General features: G+C 42.4%; 1 long non-coding RNA gene across 1 annotated transcript; it reads left to right on the top strand.

The window, feature by feature from the left end:
• Positions 1 to 5,872: 5,872 nt before the first annotated feature.
• On the top strand, positions 5,873 to 7,541 carry LOC310743574. The gene is made up of 3 exons (XR_014539102.1): positions 5,873 to 6,350; positions 7,147 to 7,215; positions 7,419 to 7,541. It is a non-coding gene; the product is annotated as an uncharacterized lncRNA (long non-coding RNA).
• The last annotated feature ends 18,758 nt before the right edge of the window (positions 7,542 to 26,299 follow it).

Genomic DNA, 26,299 nt, shown 5'->3' with positions numbered 1-26,299 from the left:
CTTCAAATCTCAAAGACACACCACAAAAGGAAGAGAGTTTGGAAGGAAGGAAGGTAGGGGAAAAGCAAACTCAGGCATTAGCCAAAAGTTGCTGGTCTCTCAATGGCATTGATGGAGTGGTCCTGTTTACCTTCCTCTCCCACCACTTCTGATGGAATGGCTGCTGTCAGTTGACAGGTGAAGGAGGGAGGAAAATTCCTCTTCTATGAAGGATAAGTTCCAGAGCACCAGGGCCACAGCTGAAAAATCTCCCCTATCTGAAACACTCATCAATCTTAAATCAAGCAGGCCTCCAGGTTTGTCACATAGCAGGACTGGAGAACCGGTACAGCTGCATTTCCCATTTAATGAGTAAATAAAAATGTTAAAGGGTCAGAATCAATGGCTGGGTTGAGTTCTGGCAATCACAGCAGCAGCTCAGGAGAAACTGCTATTTTCATAACTCAGGTTCCCTTCCAGAAAGGCGTTTTGTTGCAGGTATATTCTGCAACAGAATGCATTAACAGTGGATTTATCCCGCTTTATTAGTTGTTCTGTAATGATGCTCCAGTGCTACCACATTACTGCTATCTGGAGGGGCCCTAGCACAACAAGAGCAAGAGAAAAATATACCAAAATTTGCAGTATAACAAGTTGCAGGATTGCAGGAGGAAGTTACGGGGCATGCACTGGTTGGAGATGAAGCAGTGTGATCACCCTGAAACAGTATTGAAAGTGGGATCACACAGATTGTTGTTGCTGCTATTGCTGGAGTAGACTTCATTACTGATCTACGGCAAACCCCACAGTATCTGCTAGGAAGTAGCTCCAGATCCTCCTACCTCTAGTTAGTATGGTTCTGTTTTCTTATATTGATGTCAATTCAATTGCTCTACTCAGAGTACAGCCCAATGTCAATGGGCTTACTCTGAGCAGGACTAACACTGGCTCCAAGCCTCTGTGCATCACTTTCCTCCAAAAGTGTTGTTCCAAGTGGTTTGCAAATATAAAGCCTACAGTGATGCAATTGTGAAGACACAAATTGTTCCACTGGAAAGAGCAGCAAAAACACAAGAATGGAAAGAGCTTCACCCATGGACAATACCTGATGCAGCAACAGAATCAAAGCTTGGTTAGAAAGGAATGGCTGAATACAAACAAGGAGGGAGACAGCCGAACCTTTTGAGGTAGGGGGTTCCCCTGAAAAGGGTTGGTTCCCCACTCCCATCTCCACACCATGTGTGTCTAGCCATGTAGGAAACTATTCTAAATCTGAAAACAAACTATTATTTTCCCAGAATGAGCATGAAATGTGGAGATTTCTTTTCTTTGATGTTTTGGTTTTGCTTTCCTTTATCCTTTGAAGGGTGTGTGCTCAGTTGTTGTTTAAGGTTTTTTTATTACATGCTTAATAATACAAACATAACCGGCAGCAGAAAATAAAAATCTAAACATTGTTTAGCTCTCTACAAAATATAACCTATTTTTAAAATGTCAGTGCATCCGAAGTGTGAACTGCTTAATTTGATCTTATGGTAATTTGCTCTTACGTTCAGTATGTAAAATGAAGAACATTAGCTCAAAGATGAGTGCATTTTTAAAGGCATAAACATTCTGTATAACATTAACTAAGAATACTGAATAAGACATTAGGTCTATGGCAGTAGTGTCCAAACTTTTTTCAAAGAGGGCCAGATTTGATGAAGTGAACATGTGTGAGGGCGGCCAAAGTTGTTGAGTTTTTTTAGGATTGAAGTTGTTGAGCTTTTTTTTAAGAATTGCTCCCCACAGAAATTGTTGGGTTTAACTTACATTTACACTTAGGTGTTGAGGAGACAGAAGAGAACAGTGACTGTGGTCAAACTTCAAAGAAACAAGCTCTCCATTATTATTGGCATCTCCTTCCCTGGGCTGCTTCAACTCCTGAGACTCTACAGCAGCCTTTGTCAACCTGTTGCCCCAGATGATGGAGACTACAACATGCAACAGCAACAGATAGCATGAGAGCTGAGGCATGATTTGATGAAGTGAACATGCGCGAGGCCTGACCATTTTGCCTGACATTCTGAGAATCATTAAAATTAAATGCAAATTCTATGCAACGATTTTATGCAAAGTTTATTGCAAATGGCATACTTTTCATTTCGTCCCATGGATGACAAATCTATACAGGTGTTAAATCACTCTGAAGGCCAGATGAAAAATAAATCCAGAAAGTTTAAATATATGTCAGGAACATTGTAAAGTACATTACACAGTAATAAAGGTTGTTTGTCAACTTTTAAGTTCACAACATATGAACAGGAGCATGATACCAGGTATACTTCTTGTGTCCAAATATATTTATACCTGATTTAGACAAACTGACATTAACTGAGATTTTACAATGTATTCATCTCAACTGAAAACAAAACAAAACATGCCTACACTAATACAAAGGGTGAAACTGAGATCTTCTGGACTGCAGCTGATGGATTCCCCCCCCCCCCGCTTGCACGCAAGTAGAAGTGGGATTGGGGCTGCTCTGATGGGATCCCTGTCCCCTCCTGCTTGCAAGCAAGTAAGAGTTGGGATCGGGGTTGCTCCATAGGCAGTGCAAAGGCTCCCTTTGCCGCTGAGGGATCCCCGCCCCCTCCTGCTTGCACGCAAGTAGGAATGGGATTGGGGCTGCTCTAATGGGAAGGGAGGCATTGCTACATATTGGGTGTATAATTCAGCGGATGAACGTACAGGTTTATGGCCATGCTGTAGTGTAGTGCTTATGCGACTGTGAATAAAAGGTGGCTGGGCTCATTGTCTCGGGGTTTGCGGGGGGAAGAGGTGACAAAACTGATTTCCAATAAGTGCCCCCCCTTTATTTCCATAATAAGTCCTTGAGTCTCTACTCTGAATAGTGACACCAGGGACCTAGAAGGTGCAGAGCTTGTCAGTCTAACCCCTGCACAGTCTCATCAGGGCTGACCTTAAGGCAATTGGAGCAACTGGGCCAAATTGGGCCCCGCGTGCCGCTCCTAAGGGGGCCCCTGCACCAGGGCAATCTAGATGGATTTTATTTATATCTTTAAGATTTTGCAGACTTTGGCTGTGAACTGGGGCCCTACCCCCCAAAAAAAAATTCAAGTTGCACCCCACTGCTTCAAATTGGGCCCCACTGGCTAGCCCTGAGACTCATAGTTGCTGGGCCTGAGTTGCCCTGCCCTTGCATGAATTCTTGGGTTTGCAATTTTGGGAGAGGGGAGACTGCCCACTGGGGAGCGGGCTGGCTGGCAAGGCCCCCTAGATTTAGAGGCCCTAGGCTTCAGCCTACTTAGCCTATACATAAATCCAGCACTGGGTCAAGACAGCAGCTGCCCTTCTGCCACCGCCATCACTGTTCTGAACGTGTACTGTAGTATTTATTTATTTAGCCACACACACCCCTGGCCGACCAGATTGGTCAACCCAAGGAGTGACACAACCAGGGACTCCCTAATGGCGCAGGGGCTAGCCACGCCCCCCATGCAGAGGGGAGAGCTCATGACGAGCCTGCAAAAAGGAAATGGCTTTGGTGGGCAGGTGCTTGGGGGGGGCGTAAGACATTGCTTTTTCAAAATTGCCCAGAGGGCCATTTGAAACCAGCCCAGGGGCCGCAAGTGGCCCCTGGGCCGGATTTTGGACATGCCTGGTTTATGGGTATTGGGGGTGAGGGAACAACCCCTCCTCCCCAAAATCCTAAATGTATTTCATTATTTTGATGTACAAAGAAGCACACGCATGCAACAAGAGATTTGGGGTGATCTCTGAGACCACTCCCAACGAGAGTGGTTGCCAGACTCAGACTGTCTGATTTTTCTGGAACAGAGCCTTCCTAGAGATGAGAGGGCTATTGATGGCTTTGAAAGAGGACTAGACAAATTCATGGAGAGGGTTATTGATGGAGGCTGCAAGGCTTCTGAATACCAGTAGTTGGAAACCACAGAAGAGGAGAGTGGTCTTGTGCTCAGGTCCTGCTTGCAGGTTTCACATGACCTTGCTGTTCATGGTAAGACCAGCACAACAGGTAACATGATAGACCTTTTACGGTTTTGTGCTGAGGCAGGGGATGAAATATTTAAAAATTGGAAACTGGGGCAGGCAATGCTAAGTATACATCTGCAAGAATGCAGAATGAGTTAGTGAAGTAGGGTGGCCAGATTTTGAGGGGAAGATGTTGCTGTGAAGCCTAATGCTTCCAATCAATGCTAAATTTTAGCAGCTGAAGCAGCAGATATTTACGGCACTGAACAATTGTCTCTAGGTGTAAGAATTGTTGAAGAAAGTGGTGGAAAGGCATTTGTACATGAGGAGATCCTTGGGTTCATTTAAATCTCACACCAGCAGGCATAGCCAACACAATCTGATCTGCTTGTTCTGATTTTGGACTAAATACCTTAGTTGGGCAAGGATACAATGGTTGTTCAACCATGGCAGGAAAAGAAGGTAGGGTTCAACCACAAATTTCAGCATTCTGTCTTCAGGCAACCTTTGTCCATTGCTCATCCCATAAACATAGTCTCACTGCAAATGATCTAACCGTGTAAGTGATGTGTGCAATAAAGCTAACACATTTAAGCCACCACAAAAAACCCCATGAGAACATTCAAAGATGACATACTCAACATATTAATGCAATGTGAAATGTGGTGGACTAAAAAAATTAATAAATCCATACCTTTGTAGAAAATTACACATTTTCTCACAGCCTAAGCAATTAGCAGGATCAGACAAGACAACTTTTGTATCAGTTGTTCTGTGCATCAACTTTTATTATTTATCTTGTGATCCTAAGCAAACATTTTTTGATGCTAGAACCAAGCTCTACAAACTGTGAAGTTAAATATGATTTATATGAAAGTGCATATAAAGGCTTTGCTGGGAATAATGGAACAACACAGGGATGCTTACGAGAGGACCATCAGCATAATAATAGAGAAGTGCAAGAAACTGGCCAATGAAGTAGATGTAGGATTTACAACACCTGGACAAACCATAGGACAGAAAAACCATGCCAATCATTACAACCAATCCAGAGAGGAATGCTACCTGTGGTCCATCAACATTCTCTACCTGGATTTGCTTATTACCGCACTGAATACTTTTTTACAATTTGCTGAAACTACATACATCTGAAAGAAAAAAACTTTCAAGCCCATGTCAATTCCATTTGGGGACTTTAAACATGTGAAAACTATGGAGATAAATTGGTTACATGGTATGAGTTGTGGCCAAAAAGGCATAACAAAGAAATGCACCTCTCATTGTGTGACATAAACAACATCAGCCTTACTGAATTGTTGAACCACCTAAAACCGTTCCTTGTTATTAAAATGGCCGTCCTTGCAGCACTTTCCCTCCCAGTTACAACAAGCGCAATTTGAGTGAAGACTGACCACCTGGCTTCTGTTTGTTGAGTGTCCACAGAGAAAAAGTTGAAGCCTGGCCCAAAGAGAAATTTATAATTTTATTGGCCCTTTCGGCTACAACCCTCAAGGACTCTGGTTTTCATTGAAAGAATGGCCCACTTTGTACTCTATTTTCCATTATATTACGCACAGACAAGCATTAACAAAAAGTCTCACTGTTTTAGACCTTATGTCTGGCATTTAACCAAGGCAATTCTGTGCAAAAGGTGTGACATACAGCCTTAATAGTTTTTAATTTGCCTTAGAGTCCCACAGTATTGTTCTTTAATGGACAAACTGAAGCTGTACATCTTTCTAGTACTTATTCTGCTATTGTTAAATGAACAAACAAAGGAATTTGTTCGGAGTTAGTTCTGAAATGTATGATTCCACACAATACAGTAAATCACCAAGAGGCACAGCCCATAATTGTTTCTCCTGGCTTCTCTTCAGCACCATATAATGAATCATAGAATCATAGAATCATAGAGTTGGAAGAGACCACAAGGGCCATCGAGTCCAACCCCCTGCCAAGCAAGAAACACCATCAGAGCACTCCTGACATATGGTTGTCAAGCCTCTGCTTAAAGACCTCCAAAGAAGGAGACTCCACCACACTCCTTGGCAGCAAATTCCACTGTCGAACAGCTCTTACTGTCAGGAAGTTCTTCCTAATGTTTAGGTGGAATCTTCTTTCTTGTAGTTTGGATCCATTGCTCCGTGTCCGCTTCTCTGGAGCAGCAGAAAACAACCTTTCTCCCTCCTCTATGTGACATCCTTTTATATATTTGAACATGGCTATCATATCACCCCTTAACCTCCTCTTCTCCAGGCTAAACATGCCCAGCTCCCTTAGCCGTTCCTCATAAGGCATCGTTTCCAGGCCTTTGACCATTTTGGTTGCCCTCCTCTGGACACGTTCCAGTTTGTCAGTGTCCTTCTTGAACTGTGGTGCCCAGAACTGGACACAGTACTCCAGGTGAGGTCTGACCAGAGCAGAATACAGTGGCACTATTACTTCCCTTGATCTAGATGCTATACTCCTATTGATGCAGCCCAGAATTGCATTGGCTTTTTAGCTGCCGCGTCACACTGTTGGCTCATGTCAAGTTTGTGGTCCACCAAGACTCCTAGATCCTTTTCATATGTACTGCTCTCAAGCCAGGTGTCACCCATCTTGTATTTGTGCCTCTCATTTTTTTTTGCCCAAGTGCAATACTTTACATTTCTCCCTGTTAAAATTCATCTTGTTTGTTTTGGCCCAGTTCTCTAACCTGTCAAGGTCATTTTGAAGTGTGATCCTGTCCTCTGGGGTGTTAGCCACCCCTCCCAGTTTGGTGTCATCTGCAAATTTGATCAGGATGCCCTTGAGTCCATCATCCAAGTCGTTGATAAAGATGTTGAATAAGACAGGGCCCAAGACAGAACCCTGTGGCACCCCACTAGTCACTCTTCTGCAGGATGAAGAGGAACCATTGATGAGCACCCTTTGGGTTCGGTCAGTCAGCCAGTTACAAATCCACTGAGTGGTAGCATAGTCAAGACCGCATTTTACCAGCTTCTTTACAAGAATATCATGGGGCAACTTGTCAAATTCCTTGCTGAAATCAAGGTAGGCTACATCCACTGCGTTCCCTTCATCTACCAGGCTTGTAATTCTGTCAAAAAACGAGATCAGGTTAGTCTGACATGACTTATTTTTCAGAAATCCATGCTGACTATTGGTGATCACAGCATTCCTTTCTAGGTGCTCACAGACTGTTTGCTTAATGATCTGCTCCAGAATCTTCCCTGGTATTGATGTCAGACTGACTAGGCGGTAATTATTTGGGTCCTCTCTTTTCCCCTTTTTGAAAATAGGGACAACATTTGCCCTCCTCCAGTCTGCCGGGACTTCGCCTGTTCTCCAGGAATTCTCAAAGATGACTGCTAGTGGTTCTGAGATCACATCTGCCAGTTTTTTTAATACTCTTGGATGCAGTTCATCTGGCCCTGGAGACTTAAATACATCTAGACTAGCCAAGTATTCTTGTACTATCTCCTTAGTTATTCTGGGCTGTGTTTCCTCTGCTGAATCATTTGCTCCAAATTCTTCAGGTCGGGCATTGTTTTCTTTATCAGAGAAGACTGAGGCAAAGAAGGCATTGAGGAGTTCAGCGCTTTCTGTGTCCCCTGTTTGCATTTCACCATCTTCTCCTCTGAGTGACCCCACTGTTTCTTTGTTCTTCCTTTTGCTACAAACATACCCATAAAAGCCTTTTTTGTTGTTTTTAACCTCTCTAGCAAGCCTGAGTTCATTCTGTGCTTTAGCTTTTCTGACTTTGTGTCTACACGTGCTGGCTATTTGTTTGAATTCCTCTTTGGTGGTTCCCCCCTTTTCCATTTTTTGTACATATCCTTTTTTAATCTTAACTCAGTTAAAAGTTCTTTAGATAGCCACCCTGGCTTCTTTAGGCACCTTCCATGTTTCCGTCTCATTGGTATTGCCTGAAGTTGTGCTTTTACTATCTCCCTCTTAACAAACTCCCAGCCATCATTAACTCCCTTTCCTTTTAGTATTACTGTCCATGGGATCTCACCCAGCACATCCCTAAGTTTTATGAAGTCGGCTTTCTTAAAGTCAAGAAATTGAGTCCTAGTATGCTTGGCTGCTCCTTTCCGCTGTATAGTAAACTTCAGAAGAGCATGATCACTCGCGCCTAATGATCCTTCCACTTCTACCGCACTAACCAGGTCATCAACATTGGTTAGGACCAGATCTAAAATGGCTGTTCCTCTTGTTGCTTCTCCCACTTTCTGGACAATGAAATTGTCTGCAAGGCTAGTGAGGAATCTGTTTGACCTTATGCTCTTGGCTGAGTTTGACATCCAAAAAATATCCGGGTAATTGAAGTCCCCCATTACTACTATCTCCCTTCCTTTTGCATGCTTGGCCATCTGTTCCAGGAAGACATCATCTATGTCCTCTGTTTGGCTTGGGGATCTATAGTAAACTCCCACAATGAGGTCACTGTTATTCTTCTCTCCCTTAATTTTGACCCAAATGCTCTCACTTTGGCTTTGAGGTTCTAAATCTTGGATCTCTTCACAGGTATACACATCCCTGACATATAACGCCACTCCTCCTCCTTTCTTGTCTGGTCTGTTTCTCTGAAATAGATTGTATCCCTCCATTATTACATTCCAATCGTGGGACTTATCCCACCAGGTTTCAGTGATGCCTATTATGTCATATTTAGTTTGCTGTACCAAGAGCTCAAGCTCATCTTGTTTATTTCCCATGCTTTGCGCATTAGTGTACAGACATTGAAGTCCATTAATCATTCCCCCGTGTCTCTTATTTAAGGATTTTTTCCTCCCACCACTAGGTCTGCGTGCTGTTTGCTCCATTCGGTCTATGACATTTGGATGATCATCTTCATCAATTGATAGACTCCTACCTTCAGGAGCACTGTCTCCCTCCCCCACATTAGTCAGTTTAAAGCCCTCCTGATGAGGTTTCTGAGATTTTTTGCAAAAACATTCCTCCCAACCGTTGTGAGGTGCAGCCCATCGCTTGCCAGAAGTCCATCTTCAAGAAACTGCAGTCTGTGATCTAAGAATCCAAACCGTTCCTGTTTACACCATTTGCGAAGCCAGTTGTTCACTTCCACTATTTTCCCCTCTCTCCCTGGGCCACGTCGTTCAACTAGGAGAACAGATGAGATGACAATTTGTGCATTTAATTGCTTCAATTTCCTGCCCAGAGCCTCGTAATCTCTTTTGATCTTCTGGAGGCTATTGCTTGCAGTGTCATTGGTTCCCACATGAACCAAGAGGAAGGGGTATTTGTCAGTGGGTTTTATGATTCCTTGCAATCGTTCAGTTACATCTTGGATCTTAGCCCCAGGGAGACAGCACACTTCCCGAGACATCTTGTCAGGCCCACAGATCACTGCTTCTGTTCCCCTCAGTAGGGAATCCCCTATCACCACTACACGCCTCCTCTTAGGTCTGGTCGGGGTTCTTCCGTGAGCTGTCCGTTCCAAGGTCGCCTGCACATTCCCTGAGGACTGACTTTGCTGCTCATCTTCATATACCTGATCGACTGTAATGAGGGAGAGATCCTCAAATGGAGTCTGCTCTTCGTCTTCCATGCTAGGGGAGAGGACCTCAAAGCGATTGTGTATTTCTAAACAATCAGAGCGAACCCTGGGCCTCCTACTTCTTTGAGTCACGTTTCTCCATATATCTGGCTCCTGTGTTGGTGAACTAGCCTCCTTCTCAGGGGAGTCCCCTGTCTCCTCCTTGGTGGAGACGGTGTGCTCTGTTGCTTCCAAGAAGAGCTCCAGCTCTCTAATTCTTTGGAGCGTAGCTACACGTTCCTCCAGTTGCTGGACTTTGTCTTTTAAGAGGGCAATCAACATGCAATTGCTGCAGGTAAAGCTGCCTGCAACCTTTGGCAAGATGGCAAACATTGCGCAGGAACCGCAGGCGACTGCTGCTGTTCCCTCACCCTCCATCTTGAGAACGTGTCGTTGGGGGTGACTACAGCGGTCCTCCAGCATAAAAAGCGTGAAGACAGGACAAATAAATCCCCCCCAAAAAACCTAGGTCTCCCCCAAGAAACGTTTGAGACTAGCTCCCCTAAATCTAAAAGATGGATCAAACTCTGATAAGCTCCTCCCACAGCTAATCACCTACCTCAGCAGAAACCCTGCCCCCTCTGACCTTTGCACAGGGAGAGCAGCTAATGGTGTGGGAAGTTCAGTCCCATGAAGACTGAAAACAGTCACATCAACAACCTGTAGTTACATAGCATAGACTTCCCACCCTGCTCAATTTTTTGTGCAGACACCCAAACCTTGGTCCATCTATCTCCACACTCGAGATTGAAAGACCTTGCCCAGACCATTTTGACAGATGGATGGGGTCACCAACCTGTCAATCACCTGACATACCCATATAATGTCAGGTGACCTAAAAAGTTCCTATCCGGGCATGGGTTAAATTCAAAGGGCACCGCCAATCAGCTGACTGGTGATGATTTCAAGCCATGCTTTTGCAAGAATCAGATACACTTGGAGTATAGGTGATGCCAGCACAGCTTTGGGCATTTGGTGCCAAATTTGAAAGGCTTTAGAACTTTCGGTTAGTCCTTTGCAGTCAAGTCCTTACCTGCCCTACACCTGACATCATATATTCTATCTGACATGGTGTGGGTGGGTGTGGTTTGGGGGAAACTGCCTCTCAGGCCGGAGGCTTCCCATGCCTGGCCTACAGACAAGAGAGGCCAAGATGGGTCAATGGTTTGACTTCATTTCAGGCGGCTTCATATGTACCATTAGAGATGTTGCCTTTAATAAAGAGATCTTTACATGCAAGATTGTTTGCCTGAGCCTATTCCTCTCTTCAGCTTCCAGCCACAGAGCTGTGCAAAGCCAACACGTTACAGGATAACAGAAGATCACTGACATTGTGTCATCAGCTGGCACATTCTCCCTTCCTGGCCTCTGAAGTTTCCAGCGTATCGACAGTAATAGAAAACCATAAAGGAAGGAACTGATGCTGCCTTTCTCCCACGATCTCTCCTGTGCCTTGCTGAACCTCTGTTTGATGATGCTCTTGCAACTCGCAAGATCTCATCCTTCCCATTTTCTGTTCCTTTATGCAGAGGCTTATCCTATATTAATATGAAACACAAAACTGAAGGAATCTGTTTGTATTTAAGACCTGGATTTTCTTGTGGTTCAGTTTTGTACTTTTGTCTTGCAGCTGTTCATCTGTGGCCTCAACTTCTCTTCTATAACTCTTTGTTCCATTTTTTCCTGTGTTTTCATTTACGGTATATTGCAAAATCATAATTCAGATCACTACCAAAGAAGTAAGTATGTTAACGATATACATGAACACAAAACAGACATATTATTTTATATTATAATTTATTCATGTACAAAAAGTCAATTATGGTTTAAAGAGCATCATAAGCACTTATTAGGTGCCCTTGGCTACTGCTGTATTTTAAGGGGAACATAAAATTATATGCATGAAAATGATATATAAGGTTGGGCATTGCCTTGGAATTTTACATTCTTTAACCAACAAACTCTATTTTTCATTAATTTATTTGGTGCACTTCCTTGAATGTCTCTTTTATAATATACAGGTTTTGCCAACAGTGCTATATCCCATACATTTTTATGCCATTGCACGTCAACCAGTTTATCTGATTTCCAGTTTCTTGCTGTGACTAGTCTGACTGCAGTGATAATAGCTGTTGCAAGTTCCATATTTTCCTCTTTTACTATGCCTTTCAGATATCCCAATAAGGTATATTTTGGTGTTCAGATTATGCTGCTACCAAGAATTTCAGTTATAATCCTCAAACCTCTTGCCAAAAAGAATATAATCTAAGAACAGCTTCTCTGTTTTCAATAGCCGTCTCCTTGTGAATTATACATTTTCATTAAATGGTTTGATGCAATATACTATCTGTCTATCTGTCTATCTATCTATGTTTGAAGAACCTTTCCTTCAAAGTTATAGGGATAATATTTGGCTGCATTTTTATTTTAATATTCATATTATTACACCTCTTTGTCACTAAGGCCCAAGTGTCCTAAGACGAAGCTCCATTGAACTGAATGGAACTTTTTTCTGAGTAGGCATTTATGTGATTGCATTCTTAATAAGCTAAAAACGTGTTCCTATTAAGTGGGCAGCAAATTTGAATGTACGTATTTTAAAAAAATTAAAAATGCTTCAGAAAAATGCTCACAAGCACCATCTTCAAAGAGCCATTCTCTCTTCTCTCACACACAGGAGGAATCTTTGTGAACCTGTGACCTTCCGAATGTTGTTGGACTCCCAACTTCCATCAGTTCCAGGTACCATGGATGATGAGGACGGTAAACCAGGAACATCTAGACAGCCACAGGTTCCCTACCTGTCATCTAAAATGGCGTGTGCTATGACACAGGTGTGCACCATTTAAAAAGCAAAGTATGCTTCTTGTTTCAGAAAAATTGTTTCACCCGTAGGCAAATGTGACCAACAGATTGACTATAACTCATAGGATTAGACTAAATTTCATTTCATTGGGTTGCAGCTGTTACTACTACTACTACTACTAGTAGTAGTAGTAGTAGTAGTAGTACTATTACCGTTTCATTCCTGAACCAACTGCATTTCATATGTGTTCTATTGAGAGAGCCCACTTTGTAGATTCTGGTTAAAGCTATGTTTGGAATGTGCGGTGAATCCATTAAGTGCTTATTTGTATTGATTGGTCAATTATCGCTTTCAGGCTGTGTACCCAGATTCGCACAGCGCCAACAATAACAGAACACAGAAGGCACGAGTGACATCCATACATAAACTCCAGTGGGAAGCTCTCTGTGAAGTGCACAAGCAAACATTTAATAGCATCTTGGGAGAGACAGCTGCTTACAAGCACTGCTTTTAGCATGGGTGGGGGAAGGAAGAAAAGAAAAGAGAAAAGAAAAGAAAATGCCCTTGGTCCATCCAGCAAAGAAGAGAAGGAGGGGATGAACCTCCAGCATCATGGCCAGCCTCACGGTCAACAACAGCTGTTGTGGACTGCAAATCCCATCAGCCCCAGTTGCAGTCCAAAATAGCTGGAGGGCACCATGATGTGAAAGGTTGTCCTACATTGAGCTCTGCTCCCAACAGCCTCGATGAGTATATAGAAGTGGGATGGGGGAATGTTGGCACTCTAAATATTGTTGGACTACAAGTCCCATCTTCCTTGAACATTGACAATGCTGCTTGGAAGTGTCCAACAGCATGTGAAAGGCCACTGGTTCCCTTCCCTTGTCTTGGAAGAAGGTATCCTCCTGTGTGAGAGAGAGAAAGAAAGGAGAACATCTCTTTGAAGATGGCACTAGCTTTCTCTTTTAAAAGTAATATACATTCAAATTTGCTGCTCAGTTAACGGAGGCACATTTTTAGCTGATTAACAATGCAATCACATGCATGTCCAGTCAGAAGAAAGTCCCATTCAGTAAGTGGTGGTCCATCTTAAATTTCTTTTTTTAAAAAATATTTTTTATTAATTTTCCATTAAAAAAAATACATATCACACCACATTACAACTTTGACAGATTTTCTCATTTTTGGACTTCCTTCAACCTCTCTGACAATCATCCGAATTAAACTTTTTAGTTACACATTTCCTAGGTTTACTATTGCCTTTTAACATACCCTTCCACATTTGTTTTTCTTTTTTGCAATATTTCTTAAATTTTTACAGAGCTTCTTTAAATGCCACTAACGTTATTTCATTATCACTTATACATTCCCAATACTCCACTAATTTTCCCCAGTCCTCGATAAACTTTTGGTCTCGTAGATATCTGATCTTCCCTGTCAGTTTATCAAGTTCTGCATAGTCCATCAGCTTCATTCTCCACTCCTCCAATGTTGGTACTTTTCCTGTTTCCATTTCTGGGCCAGTAATATTCTTGCCACTGTTACTGCATATTGGAAAAGTTTACAATCCTTTCTATTTATTTCATTTCCTGTAATTCCTAAGAGAAATTTTAAATTTCCATCTTAAATTTCAACGAGGTGGTTGGAGTCCAAAACAGTTGGAAGGCACTAGGCTGATCTACAGCACTTCCCATGCAAATACCCAAGCTTTAACCACATATCAACCTGCAAAAATTTATCTTTCTTTCCCCTTAACATTAAAGATGCAAATGTCTTCCCTGTTGTTCTCACTTTGTGTCCTGCATCACAGTGGTCATTTATGCACCACCCAAAAAAGAGGATGAAAGAAGGTATTGATTTGCAGAAAAATTGCATGTCCTAATTTAAATGTACAGTTAAAATGATTTCCCCAGAGAGATAGGCCTTGTACCATCACTATCAATCTTTAGGCACCAGGTGAAAATATTCTTATCTTTTTTTTTTATAATATTTTTATTTTTCCATATAAACACAATACAACAAACATAAACATACAAAACAAAAACAAAACAAAAAACATGTATCATTTCATATCCTAATTTCATATCCTATCTTCCCCGACTTCCTCATGCCTCCCCTTTCTGTATTCCAAATTCTTATCGATTGTTCAGCAAATCTTCCCTTATTTTAATTTAAATTTAGACTATTCTTCCTTATTCTCCTTGTCATAACCATTGCTAATAGTAACCATTTACTTTCCAATCCAACATCATTCTAACTTTCATTAACTTTGTAATATTTCTTTAAATAGTCCTTGAATTTTTTCCATTCTTCTTGCGCTGCTTCTCTTCCCTGGTTTCGGATTCTGCTCGTCATTTCTGCCAGGCCCATATAGTCTATCACCTTCATCTGCCATTCTTCCAGTGTGGGTAGTTCTCGCGTCTTCCAGTACTTCGCAATGAGTATTCTAGCTGCTGTTGTAGCATACATAAAGAAAGTTATATCCGTCTTTAACACCCCTTGGCCGACAATACCCAAGAGAAAGGCCTCTGGTTTCTTGGGGAAAGTATATTTAAATACCTTTTTAAGTTCATTATAGATCATTTCCCAGAATGCCTTAATCTTCGGGCAAGTCCACCAAAGATGAAAAAATGTACCTTCAGTTTCTTTACATTTCCAACATTTGTTATCAGTCACATGGTAAATCTTTGCAAGCTTGACTGGGGTTATGTACCACCTATATATCATTTTCATAATGTTTTCTCTTAAGGCATTACATGCCGTAAATTTTATCCCGGTGGTCCACAACTTTTCCCAATCAGCAAACAAAATATTATGACCAATGTCCTGAGCCCATTTAATCATGGCCGATTTAACCGTTTCATCTTGTGTATTCCATTTCAGCAGCAAATTGTACATTTTGGACAAATTCTTAGTACTGGGTTCTAACAGTTCTATCTCCAATTTTGATTTTTCCACCTGGAAGCCAATTTTACTGTCCAGTTTAAACGCTTCATTTATTTGATGGTAGTGGAACCAGTCTCTCACCTTCCCTTTTAATTTCTCAAAACTCTGCAATCTCAATTTGTCCCCTTCCTTTTCCAAAATTTCCCAGTATCTTGGGAAAATATTCTTATCAGGGCTGGCTCACCCATGAGACAAGGTGAGGCAACTGCCTTGGGCGGCAGGATCCACAGGGACAGTAGATTTTTTCCCCTGCGTTGTTCCTGATGTAGATGTTCACTCAGCCTTTCTTCCCTGGTGGGGATCAGGAGGCTCCATTTTGTGGTTTGCCTCAGGAGGCAAAATGTATTGGGCCAGACCTGATTCTTATTTACCTATTATGAGTTTTTTGTTAAAGTTTTTCATAATACAATAAAACAGCTGCTTCAAAAAGTACAAACAGAAAAAGTAGAATATGGAGTCCCCTCTTAAAATTAATTCTTAGCCCATAACACCCACAGAAGATAGTAGCTCCTCCCAGCTCTCACCTGGGATACCGACATTTCCCTGTCTCTCACCCAGCGTTCTCCATCAACCACCTGCCACCCCCATGAGTATACACCTGATTCTCATTTACCCAGGGATCTTACTCCTACTTGGTGTTCCTCTTTTAGCTGGGTGAGGTATGTCGGATGTGTCCTTTTTATGTTCTTGCAGGATGAGCCTTTTTAGCTAATAAAGAATTTAGTTTCATTTGGTATTGTGGGCTTTTCTTTTTAAAAAAATGGAAACCATTTTGAAACAATAAAATGTAGCAAGTGATAAAATAATAATAATAATAATAGATACAAATGTAAAAAATATTAGTTAGGTTTAAAAATTAAAATATTTAAAACAAAAACTATACCCCCTCCCACTATAATTTAAAGAGAAATAAATAGACCTCCTGAAATATACTCGGAGTCGAGAGTGGATTTCATGCTCTTTATTCAGCTCATAGTGGTGAGGAGGAATGGAAGTTCCCCCAGAATGTCTGCTTTATATACATTATTTACACAATGGGCGCCACGTGGTTGGCTAATTCTGGGATTCTCCTGTAGGCCAATCAGGTCGCAGATTCACTTCCACCTGGAGCTGGATTGGGTGGCTCCTGTGGACGAATCAGACTGCTGCATTCTGGAGCCTATTGTTCTAGGACCAATCAGGCTGCTGCATTCTGAATCCTATTCAACTCAGTACCTAACACCTCTACATAACAGGGAAGACTGAGACAAGGCAGCCTAGGTACCTGCACAGGTGCAAACTGTAGATCTGTGCTCTCTTTACTTCTGGCTCTTTCTCATTAACGGAGACATGAACCACACAAACAAAGAACACCTTTAAACAGAGAACAGTCTCTATAAAGTAGGGCAGATGGCCACCTTGTCTCTTGTGTGCAGAATTCTGCTACTGTCGTTTCCCAGTCCTCCTCCCCCAACCCAGCCCTGATACTGCAGTCAATCCATCCCATTGTTTTTTTTTAGACTGGGAAGTACAAGCCCTTCCCAGTTGGGGCATGCAAACAATGTCTGGATCAGCACAGTCTTATTGCAATGGGCATTGTAAAGAGCACTTAGGCAACACAATGCTTGAACATAATATGCTTTCCAAAAGTTATGCTCTAAATCAAGGGTTGGGAACCTCAGGCGGGGGCTGGCCTCTTTTTCTGGCCCTTCCTAGGCCACACTTCTCTCCAGCCTTACTCTGCGCTCTTCGCAAGTGCTTTTGCCTGGTTGGGATATGTAAACAGGCCTCTTGCTTGCCTGGATGCAGGATGTAGACGGGTTTGTGTAGAAACCACGGGCTTTTGCATAGCTGGAACACAGGCAGCCCAACAAAGGTAGAAGTCATACCTGTTGCTCCACCCACTTTTGCCTCTGGCCACTCCCACCAGTGGCATGAGGACCTTGGGAAGTTGCCCATGAGGTTATGCAGCCCTTGGGATGTGCTTTGTTCTTGTGCTTTGTTCTTGTGCTAGAACAAACATTTTCATCTACAGGTTTTGAATAAAGACAAAACAGAAAAGGATTTAAATACCGGCATATCAGAACACAACCATAAGAGCACGATATCTAGCACATTGCTCTAGCTTAGGGGTTAAAGGCTGTAGAAAAGAAAACGGACAGCTACATTTCCAGGGTCCAAAGGAAGTTATTGATCATCCAAGGAGACTTTGCTTCACCCAGACAGAAAGTAAAAGTGAGACTCTCTATGCTGCTGCTGAAGTCCAACAAGTGTGCAAGACTGAAGAACAAAAAATGAAGATGAAAGGTAGTCAGAGGCAACCCTTTTATTGTGGTGGCAGGGTGTGTGTCTTCTGACATTATAAGCCCATGAACCAATCGAAACACATTTCAATTGTGTTTTAACACTGGCAACGCCACCACTGGCAACACACCCAGATGAGGAAGCAATTGTGTGGGATTAAGTTCCCAGTCACAGAAAGGATTCTAAACCTGTTCAGATGGATATGCAAAGAAGCTCTTTCCATACTTTGTCAACTTGAGAAAGTCAGGGCTGGAGCCAGTAGGGACAAGGGAAAGCCTGCTCTCCTACAACCCTTATTCCACATACTTCTGAAGGTGGCTCAGTAGAGTTTGCCACTCAACAGAAAGTGTCCAGTCTCACAAGAACCTATTAAAAAAAACAACAACTAGGTCTACAACCCAATTAAGGGTGGGGGGGGGACCAGTGGCGTAGCGTGGGGGTGCAGGGGGGGCCGGCCGCACTGGGCGCAACATCTGGGGGTTAGGGTTAGGGGCGAAAATCCACAGGTTAGGGGGCGCAAATCCACGGGTTAGGGGTGCAAATTACTTGCCTTGCCCCGGGTTCTGACAACCCACGCTACGCCACTGGGGGGGACAGATTTACTAAAATGGTTTTGTTCTTAGAGCTTTCATTTTTGTGTTTTGTTCTATTTTCATCTTATACGATACTTCTGTGGCTTCATGCTATGAAGCAGCTTATTAATTTGTTAAATGAAATACAGTGCTAACTGGCACTGGACTGAGGCTTCCAGGGCTATCCTGTGAAGACTAAAATGTGCTTGGAAGCTTCCATGGCTATCAATGGGACCCAATCCTACTTCCACACAGACAACTCACTCGTAATGGTAGGCCTGGACATTATCACCTGTCCCATCCCATTAAAGGTAAAGGGACCCCTGACCATTAGGTCCAGTCATGGCCGACTCTGGGGTTGTGGCGCTCATCTCACTTTATTGGCCGAGGGAGCCGGCGTACAGCTTCCGGGTCATGTGGCCAGCATGACTAAGCCGCTTCTGGCGAACCAGAGCAGCACACGGAAACACCGTTTACCTTCCCGCCGGAGTGGTACCTATATATCTACTTGAACTTTGACGTGCTTTCGAACTGCTAGGTTGGCAGGAGCAGGGACCGAGCAACAGGAGCTCACCCCATTGCGGGGATTCGAACCGCTGACCTTCTGATCGGCAAGCCCTAGGCTCTGTGGTTTAACCCACAGCACCACCCGCGACCCTCTCTCCCATCCCATTACAAGATTATTATTACTATTAGGCATGAGCCAATGAAAGTTAACTACTTTTAACTCCCATTCAGTTCAGTGGGAAAGCAAACTGTGTGGGCTTATTTCCAACCCATGGGATGTGCTACGGTGGAAGGATTTTATGCTTTTCTTCTTATTTTACAGCTTCCTAAACATTTTAACCTAAAGCACGCTCTCTCATCTTTATCAGCAAGCCTTCCCACATGATCCCTCAAAGCATTCTTCAGCTGCATTTCCCCCTCAGCCTGCAAATGCGGTGCCATTTATGGCATGCAGTTTGCATGGGAGTGAATGTGCACAATTGCGTGCCAGAAGCAGTGCAAGTAGGTTCTTTCCTTTGAGGGTGGGGAGTTCTTTGGCTGCTTGCCCTTTGCCACTCCTTCGGCTTCTTCCTTCTCCAAACTGAACTACAAAACATGCAGCCCGTTGTGCAAGCTGCTGTTTGCACAAAGATTCAAGCTGTTGGTGCTGACATGCCCACTGCCCTGATCTTTAAGCAACAGGAGGTGAGCTGGAGAAAAAAGCGGGAGAACTGAGTGATAGGAGTCGGGGTGAGGTGAGGGGATCTCTAGAAATGCAACCTCCTCTCTCCCAGGTTGCCAACCACCACAATTCCATTAACCACCCCACATACATGTGCTCACATGTATATGAAAGCAGCCAAGCCTTGTGGCACCTTAAAGACTCACAAATAAACTGTAACGGTAAGAAAACATAGGCCACAATACAGTGCCGCAAAATCTCTCTGTTGTTTGTGCTAAAACAAAGTTATATAGCTGCCCTTGGGAACTTATGTGCACCCTCCCACCTATGAACATATTTCTCATCCAGATCCTTCCTATTGATTTATTATGCTTTGATCCTGCTGTTCTGAGAGCCAGTGTGGTGTAGTGGTTAAGAGCGGTAGTCTCGTAATCTGGGGAACCGGGTTCGCGTCTCCGCTCCTCCACATGCAGCTGCTGGTGACCTTGGGTCAGTCACACTTCTTTGAAGTCTCTCAGCCCCACTCACCTCACAGAGTGTTTGTTGTGGGGGAGGAAGGGAAAGGAGAATGTTAGCCACTTTGAGACTCCTTAAAGGGAGTGAAAGGCGGGATATCAAATCCAAACTCTTCTTCTTCTTCTTCTTCTTTGAACAAGTTCAGTTGCAAGCCGTAAAAGCCTAAGAGGTGCAACATCAGGCCAAGCATGATAGCTTTATGCTGCTGCTCCAGACACAGAGCCCTACCATTAGACAAAGTGAAGCAATTGCCTCAGGCGGCTGATGCTGGAGGGGCTGGTTCTCCTAAGCCACCCAACCATTCCCCCTGTTGGAGAATGGAGCTGTGCATGTTACACTGCCTGTTCTGCCTAAACGTCTAAACTAGCCTGCTATGCTGTAGAGATGCTATCACCTCATTTATATTGAAATAAGACTCAACTGCCAGTCCAGTAGGTTTCTATACATGGAATGGGGTGGAGGTAGCATTTTCCCTTTCGCTTCAGGCAGCAAAATGCCTTGGGATAGTCTTGCCTTCTGTCTTGCCCTGCTTGAAGACTTCCCAGAGGGATCTGCTTGGTCACTGTGGGAAACAGCATGTTGAATCAGATAGCGCTTTGGTCTGGCCCATATTTTTCTTAAGATTGACCCACAGAAATAACAAATGATGCTGTTGGTCAGCCCTTGCAGGGCTGCTTCTCATGTACAGCCACACAGCAGACATGTTCGGTTCATCCATTTCCCTCTTTCTTCACTATATATTTTTTTTTTGTAATATTTTTTATTAAACAGCTTTTATATTAACACAAACAAAACATACAAAAACAAACCACACACGTTAACAGAACAAAAAACAAGTACCATTTCATGTCCTAATTTCTTAGACCTTACTTCCTCGACTTCCTCTTGCTTCCCGTTTCTGTATTCCAAGTTCTTACAATTATTCAGCGAATCTTCCCTTATTTTGTTATAAATTTATGTTAATCGTCCTTATTCTCTCTGTCTTAACCATTACTAATAGTAACCATTTATTTTAAGCCCAACATCATTCTAACTGTCATTAATTTTATAGTATTTCTTTAAGTAATCCTTAAACTTCTTCCACTCCTCTTCCGCCGCTTCTCTTCCCTGGTCTCGGATTCTGCTCGTCATTTCTGCCAAACCCATGTAGTCCATCACCTTCATCTGCCATTCTTCCAGTGTGGGTAGATCCTGTGTCTTCCAGTACTTTGCAATAAGTATTCTAGCTGCTGTTGTAGCATACATAAAGAAAGTTATATCCGTCTTTAACACCCCCTGGCCGACGATACCCAAGAGAAAGGCCTCTGGTTTCTTTGGGAACGTATATTTAAATACCTTTTTAAGTTCATTATAGATCATTTCCCAGAATGCCTTAATCTTCGGGCACGTCCACCAGAGGTGAAAGAATGTACCTTCCTTTTCTTTACATTTCCAACATTTATTATCAGGCAAATGGTAGATCTTTGCAAGCTTGACTGGGGTTATGTACCACCTATAAATCATTTTCATTATGTTTTCTCTTAAGGCGTTACACGCCGTAAACTTCAACCCGGTGGTCCACAACTTTTCCCAATCAGCGAACATAATGTTATGACCGATGTCCTGAGCCCATTTAATCATACTTGATTTTACCGTTTCATCTTGTGTATTCCATTTCAGCAGCAGGTCATACATTTTTGACAAATTCTTAGTACTAGATTCTAACAGTTCAGTCTCTAATTTTGATTTTTCCACCTGGAAGCCTATTTTACTGTCTAATTTAAACACTTCATTTATTTGATGATAATGTAACCAGTCTCTCACCTTCCCTTTTATTTTTTCAAAACTCTGCAATCTCAATTTGTCCCATTCTTTTTCCAAAATTTCCCAATATCTTGGCCATTTCGACTCCATATTTAGCTTTTTGACTGCCTTGGCTTCCATTGGTGATAGCCATCTTGGAGTCTTATTTTCCAGCAGGTCCTTATATCTAACCCAGACATTTAATAGTGCTTTTCTGACAATATGATTTTTGAAACTTTTATGCGCTTTAACCTTGTCATACCACAAATATGCATGCCACCCAAAAATATTGTTAAATCCTTCCAAATCCAAAATGTCTGTGTTTTCAAGAAGCAGCCATTCTTTTAGCCAGCAGAAAGCTGCCGCTTCATAGTACAATTTAAAGTCTGGCAGGGCAAACCCCCCTCTTTCCTTTGAATCCGTTAATATCTTGAATTTTATTCTGGGCTTCTTGCCCTGCCAGACAAATTTAGATATATCTTTCTGCCACTTCTTGAAACAATCCATTTTGTCCATAATTTGTAATGCTTGAAACAAAAACAACATTCTTGGCAATACATTCATCTTTATAACTGCAATTCGACCTAACAAGGAAAGCTTCAGATTTGACCAAATCTCCAGATCTTTTTTCACTTCTGTCCAAGTTTTTTCATAGTTATCTTTGAATAAATTCACATTTTTAGCTGTCATGTTCACACCCAAATATTTCACTTTTTTAACCACAGTCAACCCCGTCTCATTCTGAAACCTTTCTTTTTCAGTCTGTGTTAAATTTTTCTCCAATACCTTAGTCTTTGACTTATTCAATTTAAATCCTGCCAATTGACCAAACTCTTGAATTATTTCCAAAACTCTTTTTGTGCTAGCTTCTGGCTCTTGCAATGTGAGTACTAGGTCATCTGCAAATGCTCTCAGTTTATATTGTTTAGCTCCGACCTGAATCCCTTTAACCAACTGGTCCCTCCTGATCATATTAAGCAAAACCTCGAGGACCGATATAAAGAGTAATGGGGAGATAGGGCACCCCTGTCGTGTCCCTTTTTCAATCTTAAACTCTTCTGTTACCACATTATTTACAATTAGTTTAGCTTTCTGTTCAGAATATATTGCACCTATACCATTTTCGAACCCTTGGCCTACCCCCATCCCCCGGAGGTTCTTCAACATGAAACTCCAAGAAATATTGTCAAAGGCTTTCTCGGCGTCCACAAATATCAAAACAGCCTTAGTGTTTATATTCACTTCCAACTTCTCCAAAATGTCAATTATATTCCTTACATTGTCCGACAAATGCCTTTTCGGGAGAAAGCCCGCCTGGTCTCCATGAATCTCCTCCATCAAAACTCTTTTCAGTCTCTTTGCTAAAACATCAGCAAAGATTTTGTAATCCACATTTAGTAAGGAGATGGGTCGGTAGTTCTTAAGTTGGGTCTTTTCAGTCTCTGTCTTTGGTATAAGTGTAATGTAGGCCTCTCTCCACGTATCGGGTGCCCTTCTCCCCTCCATAATCTCATTGCTGACTTCCTTCAGAGGTTGTATAAGCCCTTCCTTCAAAACTTTGTAGTATTTGGAAGTCAATCCATCCGGTCCCGGTGATTTGCCCAACGCCATGTTTTGAATGGCATCTTCTATTTCCTGTGCTGATATCTCCTGGTTCAAAATTGTCTTACTTTCCTGGGAGATCTTTTTCAGCCCATTTTTCTCGAGGAATTGTTGTATGTCTTTATCTTTCTGCGGCCCTTGTGTGTACAATTGTCTAAAGTAGCTCTGGAAACAGTTCCTAATTTCCACTGGGTTGCATATGTTCTTTCCATCCACTTCTAAATTTGTTACCGTGTTGAGTTTTTGTCTCTTCTTTATTTGCCAAGCCAATAACTTGCCACATTTATCTGCCGATTCGAAGGTCTTTTGCCTCATTTGTTTAATTTTCCATTCTATTTCTTGATTCATCAGTTCCATGTATTGTGTTTGATACAATTTGATTTCTCTTAAAATCTCTTGTGATTTTGGCTTCAATCTTAGTTTCCTTTCCCCTTCTTTTATCTTTTCCAAGATTTTCTCTTTCCTCTCATTTTGCTTTCTTTTCTTTATTGAATTTTGTTGTATCAAAAACCCTCTCATCACGGCTTTGCTTGCGTCCCATACTATTCTTTTTTCTACTTTAGTCCTTAAGTTAGTTTCAAAATAATCTTTCAAAGTTTTTTGGGCCTTCTTACAAATCTCCTCGTCTCTAAATAAGGTGTCATTCATTCTCCATCTGAAGGAACCAGTTGTTGTTTGCTTCATCACCATCTTGACTGCGTTGTGGTCGGAGAAGGTTTTTGGGCAGATTTCCACTTTCTTTATATTCGACGCCATACTGCTAGACACCCAGATTTGGTCAATCCGTGTCCATGTCATTTTGGCTTCAGAAAAGAAGGTTCCCTCTCTTTCTAATGGGTGTTTTGTTCTCCAGATATCAATCAAGTCCATATTGTCAGTCATTTCAAAGAAAGTTTTTGGTAGTCTTCCGTCTTTTGTGACTACCTGTCTTTGTGCTTTGTCCATATTTGTTGAAACTACTCCATTCATGTCTCCCATCATAATCAGTTTGTAATCCATATAGTCCATTAAAATCTCATGCAACTTCTTAAAAAATTCTGCTTTCCCTTCATTTGGTGCATATATCCCCACTATCAAAAATTTTTCTCCTTGAAATTGAATTTCAATTGCCAGAAATCTTCCTTGATCATCTTTAAAGATTTGTTTTGGCTGCAAATTTTCCTTTGCGTAGATCACCACTCCTCTTTTTTTAACTTTATCTGAAGATATAAATTCTTGTCCCAATCTCTTGTTTATTAACAATTTTCTATGTGTTCTTGTCACGTGGGTCTCTTGTAAACAAATCAAGTCCAATTGGTCTTTCTTTAAAGCATGAAATATATTTTTCCTTTTTCGGGGGTTGTTTAGACCATTACAATTCCAAGTTAGAAGTTGCAAAGCCATGATGGGGTTATTTAGTTCCTCCCTCTTTCTTCACTATAGATTCTTTGTCTCCTTGTCACTTGAGCAATGGCCTGTAATAAGCACAGCAGGAACCCTGGACTGAAGAAGTGGGAATACGTGTCATGTCCACTGTAGGGAACTTTCTGAACAAGCTGTTCCTAAAAGGTAAAGGGACCCCTGACCATTAGGTCCAGTCGTGACCAACTCTGGGGTTGCGGCGCTCATCTTGCTTTATTGGCTGAGGGAGCCGGCGTACAGCTTCCGGGTCATGTGGCCAGCATGACTAAGCCGCTTCTGGCGAACCAGAGCAGCGCACGGAAACGCTGTTTACCTTCCCGCTGGAGCGGTACCTCTTTATCTACTTGCACTTTGACGTGCTTTTGAACTGCTAGGTTGGCAGGAGCTGGGACCGAGCAACAGGAGCTCACCCCGTCGCGGGGATTCGAACTGCCGACCTTCTGATTGGCAAGTCGTAGGCTCTGTGGTTTAACCCACAGCGCTACCCGCGTCCCTCTAAGCTGTTCCTAGTTCTTTGTATATGTTATTGTTGTTGTTTAGTCGTGTCCGACTCTTCGTGACCCCATGGACCAGACCACACCAGGCACTCCTGTCTTCCACTGCCTCCCGCAGTTTGGTCAAACTCATGTTCATAGCTTCGAGAACACTGTCCAACCATCTCGCCCTCTGTCGTCCCCTTCTCCTATATATATATTGTCAGGGAACTGACATCGGAGCGCAGAGCGGAGGTAGGGCTCTCCGATGATGCAGGAGAAGGGACCAGCAGGGAGAGGGAGAATACTTCCATTGGGGAAGGAAATAAGCGTGACACCAGGAAAGAAGGGGAGGAGGAAAGGTCTTCGGAGAGAGGGCTCCAAGACCCTTCCACAGGGTCCAGCGGGGAGAGCCCAGGACGTCCGCTGGCCACGCCCACTCTGCGCAGGAGACTTCCGCGCAGAGAGGCTAGGAGGAGACTTGGCGTCAAACAGCTTTTATGTTGGAAGAAGTTTAGGGAACGCCCACTGACAGATTCTGCCAGTGACTGAGACAGTCGCCTTGTAAGGGCTGTCAAATCAGGGAAAGGTTTAGCTACCCCAACAGCTGGGAGCAGTTTGGAATTTACCCACAAGCAACCCCAATTCCCATTACACACACATATATATATATATATATATATATATATATATTCTCTCTCTCTCTATATATATATATAAATTTTATTAGTTTTTTAATATACCATTTTCAACAGTAATTAAACATACTTTTACATCTTATTCATTTTTTTTTACTTCCATCAGTCCTGTCTGAATTTTTTCCAATCTAGTTTCTTAGTAGGCATTTCTTATTTTCCCTATTACATTTCAAACTCATAACCAATATCTCTATCTTTTTTCTACTTTGTAACACTTCATATAGTTCTCCTTACAAAACTTCTTGTAGTCCTACTAGCGTAATTTGTTGATTACAGTTGCTCTTCAATTAATTCATATACTTCTTCCAATCTTCTGTAAATCTCTGGTCCCGCAGGTTTCGAATCCTTCCTGTCATTTTGTCCAATTCTAAATAGTCCATTAATTTCGTCTGCCATTCTTCTTTCGTCGGAATTTCTTCTTGCTTCCATTTCTGGGCTAACAATACTCTTGCCGCTGTCGTTGCATATAAGAACAGTTTGACATTTGTCTATTAATGTCTTGGCCTATAATACCAAGTAAAAATGCTTC

The sequence above is a fragment of the Podarcis filfolensis genome (genome assembly GCF_964270895.1).
Source record: "Podarcis filfolensis genome assembly, chromosome: 10".
NCBI lineage: Eukaryota > Metazoa > Chordata > Lepidosauria > Squamata > Lacertidae > Podarcis > Podarcis filfolensis.
This window is presented reverse-complemented; position numbering and strand designations above follow the sequence as displayed.